The sequence below is a fragment of the Xiphophorus couchianus genome, chromosome 5 (assembly GCF_001444195.1).
Source record: "Xiphophorus couchianus chromosome 5, X_couchianus-1.0, whole genome shotgun sequence".
In the NCBI taxonomy this organism is placed as follows: Eukaryota; Metazoa; Chordata; class Actinopteri; order Cyprinodontiformes; family Poeciliidae; genus Xiphophorus; species Xiphophorus couchianus.
Window position 1 is genome coordinate 21,225,959 of NC_040232.1, and position 7,184 is coordinate 21,233,142.

Sequence of the window (7,184 nt, forward strand, 5' to 3'; positions counted from 1 at the left end):
ATTTGCAAAGCTGAAAATAATTACATTTTAAAGGTCTATGCAAACAGCAGCTACCACATTAGTCTGTTAATTCAGGCCAATCGCTTTTGCTAAAGAATGAAAAAAAAAAAACTAACAGGAGGATCTACTGCCTTCATTGTGTTCCCCACTGACTGATAAATGCACACTAATCTCCTGTGCCTCAGGTCACCATTTATAACATCTGATTATTTATATATTTCTCTAAATCTGCATAATCATTTTGGCTATAGGTCATATGCGAACAAGATGGGAAGCTGAGAAACACTTTGCATTATTCATGATCTGCAGCACACTGTGGGAGCCAGAGGTATACAAGATTTGTGGGGGAGATTTACCAAAGTCATCCCTTTCTTTATCATACAAAAGCTTTGCGGACTGGGAGTGCCTGGGGCCCCAAGATAGAGCACAAAGTGTGTAATAAAGAAAATGGTAAAAAGATGGCTTACCCAGATAAATAAATGCATTTTATCCATTCCAAACCCTTCTGTAGTTCTTTCTTTATGCATACGAACATTTAACTTTGAAGGAAAATCTCCCTTTGTGGTGGCTGTCTTTGTTGCCCATCATAAAAGATTTTAATGAGTTGAATACAGATGAATAGATGTAAATTTTATCAATTTAAAGTGTGTTATGAACATCATTTTTAGAATTGAATGTTATATAATCCTAATAATCAAAAGTGGCTTATATGAATTAAAATATCCATTTATTATTTTGTACTTATACAAGTTCAGGTGCTGAGGTTAGGTGAAAAATTAAGTTACCCTTCTGCTTAGCAACATGCTTCAGCACATTTCTGAGGACTATGAGGAATATAAAACTTTATTCCATTTAATGAGTTTCAGTTGTATGTGTCCGGAAACTTTGATCACTCTTTTCTTCTCCATTCTCTGGATGAAAATTGGAATTTAGCTGTGACACTGATTGATGTGCTTGTTTTTTTGGTTCCGCCCTTACGTCATTACAAACCTGCCCAAATCCTTCCAACCTTCTCCAGCTTCATTGTGACATTACTTGTGATCAAAACACAAAGATAGTTGAAGCAAAGACTGCAAAGACAAAGGTCGTGGTTTTCCACCAGAAAATCATACTCATCTGTGAACTACTGCAGTACATGTTGTCAAACCAATATCACACATAGATTGAATAAGACAAGACCCTAAGATCTGAAAAACCAAATCAGATGTCAAGACTACATCTTAAGATCTGCACTATGAACATCATAAACAGGAAACAGGAAATACTCAGTTACAGCTCAGACTGCTGTGGAAACTTGCTCATCTTTGTGTTGAGGGTGAAGACAGATCCTGCTTTGTTTCAGAAGGACCAGGTCCTCCTTAAAAATCATTCTTGCCTTCCCGTCATCCCACACCATGCCGATCACGACTAACCAGACCACAAACATGTGAATTAAAATTCCATGACACAGCACTGTTGTAAAGCTACAGCTCTAATCCACTCAGAAGTTGCACTAGACTTTTTGGTTGTCCGTCACTTTCACTGATGGCAACCAAAAATATCCATCACATAGTATTTTTAACAGTCAATTTGTAAATTATATCAATCTGCTCTAGATTTTAGATTGGGCCTAAAAAGATCTAATTATGTCTGAGCCCCATCCAACAGACTAATCAAATATAATTGGAGGATAGTAAACCAAACACTTTAAGTAAGATTTCACTGCTTTTGTTTTTATACCACCATTTAAGTAACCAGTGTTACTTCTTCCGTGTCATGTTTGGATCTAGTTTTTTAACCCACATGCAGAACACCACAGGAGTAAAGGAATCAGTAGTATAATGTTTATTGAATACAATTGAGCAAAATAAGATGGATGAGGGTCTTTCCAGGAGAGGGGCAGGATCACGGAGTCGCTGGCGCACTGAAGGATAACAGATTCAATGTTGAGTTCAAGGTTGTAGGAAATGAGAGCTACATGGGTATACTGGAACAGTCTTACTTGTGATGTCGAATAATGACTGCGGGAGAGGGTAGGCTGTGGGCTAGGGGTTAGTCTCCTATTTTGCAGGTCCTGGGAGGTGATCTGGATTCCAGAGTACGGCTTGATGGGGGGTGGTTCCAGGTTGCTACGTGGAGGCTGCGGTGGAGGACGGACAGGTAGGTTCAGGCGTGGAGGGAGGCAGAGGAGCGGTCCTACTGTTAACTGGCAGGTCCGGGTACGGCTTGAGATCCAACTGAGGAAATGGAAGTGGGACTCGGGCAACCAGTGGGTATTCACCACGGCGTCACGAGGATGGGTTATCCAAAGGGCCAGAACGAGATCTTTACAAGGAGCTCACACAGCGTCGCTAGGAACACCATCACTGGCAAACACTCAGGCAAAGAAGTGCAGTCAGTCCGCTCCTCTTAAACCTCAGGATGATTAGATGTTGACCAACAGATGTGCTGAACCACAGGTAACGCCCTGCCCGGGAGGAAGCCTCTGGCACTATCAGGTGGACAACCAACGGAACCACAGACGAACAAAAAGGAAAAGAAAACCCCAAAAGGACAAAAAAAAAATTAAAAAAACAATACCTAACATTCCGTTTAACATCTCAGGTGCAAATTTTCTGGGATGTGCGATTGAAAAGATCACAAGCCAATTTTGTTGTATAGCACTGCGCTTGTTATAGTTATGCACCTTCCTTGCTGTCCTTAACAAGGTAAACTGCCTCCTCCTCTACTTAGATTATAAATAGGTTAACACAACATAGCATCATCTTTAGTTTTCTCTGGCTGAACTGGTGATTTTTATAAGTGTAACACTCACGATGTGTTTACAGTTTATAGAACAGACAATCAGACCAGTGCTAGGTTCGGCTACGGGAGTAGAGAAATGTGCAAGTGTATTAATGACCACAGACCAGAAAATAAGTTTAAACCGCCGGCTTATTTGTTGAAAAGAAAAGAAACAACAATATTCCAAACAAGTGACGTACAATGACACAAAATTAAATCCAAAATAGTTTCCCTGTTTCTTTCAGAATATTGTATTTATCCCTGCTTGAAATTTTAAACCTAATGTTAGGTATTAAAGGATACTATTTATTTTAACCTAGGTTATAGTTCCATATAAGTTCAAGTTGATACTGTTAATCTATTTAATTTACAGTTTGGTTGTTTTAATCTTTTAAATCTAATTTTAATTATTTAGAGTTCTTTTAAGAAGTTATGGTTTTTTAATTTTCTGTTTTAACCATTTCTTGTTTCTATTATAACCAACAGACAATTTCACATTAAACACTAACAATGGATATTGAATGTGGTTCGAGAAAAGAAAAAACAATAAAACACAACAAAAACAATCCTGCAAAAGACCGAATAACTTGTGCTTCAAATCAGTGTCTTTTCTTTCTGATGATCCTGAAGGGTTAATCCCGTTTCTCTGAATCCCGTGCTATTTCAGCAGGAAAACATGGGCAGGTCATACCAGTTTGGATGAATTGCAATGTCCAGCAGAGGGCGTAGCTCCTGGGTTACGGCTCGCCATCTTGTTTCTCACTAGCGGAATCCAACTCAGCAATCGACTCCGAATTTCCCGGTCCAATTTCCAGCAGAACCTTAAAAGGCCTGGTTTAATAACCAACAAAGCATAACAAAAGTTCTTTTAGCTTTACTTTGCACTGAATAAAATAAGATACTCGCCGATTTGGCGGCTGAACATCGTGTGTGTGGAGGAAACATGCTTCACCCACACCAGCTCATCCGTTTCTTCCACGGTTTTTGAACATAAAACAACATAAATGTGCTACTCTAGCTTTCCGTTTCAATGAAATAAAATTGTCTTACAAATACATCCTTCACAGAAAATAAAATACACTTTTTAACTCACCAAGTCCAGTTCTGTAACATATAACACTCCGAACGCAGTCAGTAAAAAAATGCGGAAAGCTCCTCCTCCGAAGAATAAAAAAGGTTTCCAGTCAGCAGGTAGACTTTTTAATCGTCTATTTTCTCTTATCTCTCTCTCTTTCACAGCACAACTCTTTGCTTCTTCGTTCTCTCTCCTTCTTCTTCGCTCTTTCTGCTTCTTCTTCGAGCGCCAGAGAATGTAGCAACCCGGTTGGCTGGAGCAAGTCACATGGGCTACACATCAATGTGACCCTTCAGAATAAGAGATTTTACTCAACTTGACGGTTTTAGCTGCTGACAAAATAATACTCTGTTTTATACAAATTTTTAACCAAATAAAATATCATAACATGAAATACAGCATTCTTAATGTTTGTAATTATTACTTTTTATATTTTTAACTATTTTAGGACCTATTTATTCTCTTTTTATTTATTTCCTATTTATGCATTTTATAGCTAGTTTCTATGGAAAGGCTTATTTTTAATGAGGCTATATTAACCTGGGTTACACAAGCATACAACACATGTAGAACAAAGTTTGAAATACACTTCTGAACCGAAACCAGATATAATAATCATAAAGGATTTTTATTTTTATTGATTGATTTAGTTACCTCTGTGTGTAAAGTTGAAAATATCTGCACATCTCCACCAAGTATAGTCAAGTACAGTCAAGAGTGTAAATTATAATCTGTCAAAATGACAAACAGGCCTTAGATTTTTCCAGCACTAAAAAAAAAAAAATAAAACGGTCAAATGTGGAAAAGATTCCTTTAACGTGACGGCTGAGTCCACTGTTCCCCAGACAGGCCAAAACCCCACACACCCAGATAAAATAAAAATAAATTAAAGGAGAGTATTAAAACTCATTGGGCCATGTACTTCTAGTACAGCAGCTGTTAGTAGTGGACTGTATTAGGCTGCTGCCTGCAGACTCATCTGAACACAGAGATTCCGATGAGGAAATTAATCTCTGTGTTCAGGCATGTCCTCCTGTTTTGTTACCTCTTGTTCTATCTGTTAGGACCTTGAGTTTAAGAATTATTGTTAACCATTAGGGGCCAATAGGCAGTGCCAATGAGACAGATTGGAACTTTAGGGGCCCTGATTGGGGTTTGAGGTGAGTCATTAATTGAGGATCTACAGAGTTACAGATTAAACGGTAGGTTAAAGCTGCTTCTATAATCTGAGCATACAGTCTGGTCAATTTAATTCATGATAATTACTTGTTCACTAATTCAAACACATACCTGTCTAGGGTTCCTGGCAACCAGCTCCTACCACCACAAATTAGCAGAGTGGTCAACACCTGGAAGTGGACAGATCTCTAAACCATAAGTCACTTCCTGTTTACCAAGATTCATCTTCATACCAGCTAAACGCTCATCTCTTCACAAAATTACACAAACGTTTGAGACCCAAGTCTCTCTTTGTGCATATTTATGATTATTATTGTAAATAAGCTACTTTTCATTCTGTATCCTGCTCATAATTCTGAGGATGAGCCAGTAAAATACCTTAAAACATGACTGGCTTTCTTTACATATACATACAGAAGTAAAATAACATTAGTTTTTTACTTTATGGTCACAAGTTCTAGCAAAGGATTCATAAGCAAATCCTCATAGCGCCAGGCCAGCCTGAAAACACTGGACTACACTCTGTTGCTGTTTAACCCTTCTGCCAAAAGGGATCAAACTGCATTAAAACAAATCCCTGACTGCATACAGAACCTCCCGTGAAGTCCAGTAGAACAAGATGGGAGTTGTAGCGGCCAGCTCCCAGCGGCCAACAACAGTAGCTGTAATCTCCGAGTCTCTGAGCAGCCCCCCCACACCTCCTTCACACCCCCCTGCAGTAGCTGTGAAGCCAAGCAACAGAGGTTAATGGTATTTTCCCTGCAGTCCACAAGGAACGCTTCAGAGGTGTTTGTAATTACATATTGTGCAAATCCACACTGAGCCAGATATACACACATGTGTACACACAACATAACACTGGATCACAATGAAGTACAAGCCAAAACATTTAAAGCTTTCTCCTGCTACAAACCCACACACAGGCTTTTTTTTACTCTCCCCCACACACATATGAAACCACAAAAGCCCAGGACACAGAGCTATACACACAGAACAGCAGGATTCTCCACTAATGGATCCTCCAACTTACCCCCCCCCACACACCCCCACACCCCCGCACACAGTGATCACTGTGAGTATATTGATTTGCTGTCACTCAAAGTGATGTGATGTGCAACTTGGCTGCTTGTCTCTTTGATGAGACATTAGTCTGGTTGTCCAGAGGTTCCCTTCCTGACAGAACACACAATTGGAGTGGTCAGCTGTCACCTGCAGACATTGTTTTTTTTTTTTCCTAAAAGAGCATAGTAAACTTTTCAGAACACCAACCAGTGTGAGAGGTAAGACAGGTAGACAATCAGGTAGGTGGCTGCAGATGTTGGGGTTTATCCTGGAACCAAACATGGCAGACTATGAATGTCCACTGAACACATTCATTTTGTTTACATTATTATGCAAGAATACATCTACCTTTGCAGTGTGGCACAATTTTATTAGCTCACGATAAGTCAATTAAACAATGTCAAAGTAAAGGTGTTTCCTCCCACAACCCAACATGTTTTATCGACGTTAGCGGAATTGCAACAATAGCGGAAAAGTTTTGCACACATTTCTAATGACAGACTACCCTGCGTTGACAGACTGCAGGTCAGGAGAGAATATGGCCAGTGGCACAGGTGGTTATCAATCAGGAGACAACAGGACAGGAGGGACAGAGTGGAGAAGCACATAAAATGGAGAACATCATAAAAACGTGGAAGCAGACAGGGTCTTAGAAGAGGATGCTACAGGAGGTTTGATGTCAGACATAGAAGAAATCTGCAATTACTATTGAGTATGACTCTGAGAAGACCAGACAAGAAGGGAGACATTTAGTTGAAAAGCTATCCCATCAGGAGGACTCAATCCTATCATCAGGTTCTCATTGTCATGTCATGTTGCAGGCAGGGTGGAAGTGGACAATGTGATTTGGATGTAGACAGAACTCAGGCAGCTCTGGATACATGTCAGATACATTTTATCAGCATTTCAGCTCATCCTCAGCCATCAAGCTGAAACATTTCTTTATGAAATTTCAACAAAACAGAGCAATGTATTGTGTAATATTAAAGCTCTAATTTAACTGGTTCATAACTTTAACACTAAAGTTACTGAAATGAGTACTAAAAACTGAAAGAAGGAAATGAAGTCAGTTTTATGTAGTGCTTTATTAGGACAAAACAATGAA

General features: G+C 39.3%; 1 long non-coding RNA gene across 1 annotated transcript; it reads right to left on the minus strand.

The window, feature by feature from the left end:
- Positions 1-3,216: 3,216 nt before the first annotated feature.
- On the minus strand, positions 3,217-4,389 carry LOC114145218 (uncharacterized). Its single transcript, XR_003595634.1, has 2 exons — positions 3,857-4,389; positions 3,217-3,594 (listed from the first exon to the last, which is right to left on the minus strand). It is a non-coding gene; the product is annotated as an uncharacterized LOC114145218 (long non-coding RNA).
- Positions 4,390-7,184: the final 2,795 nt, after the last annotated feature.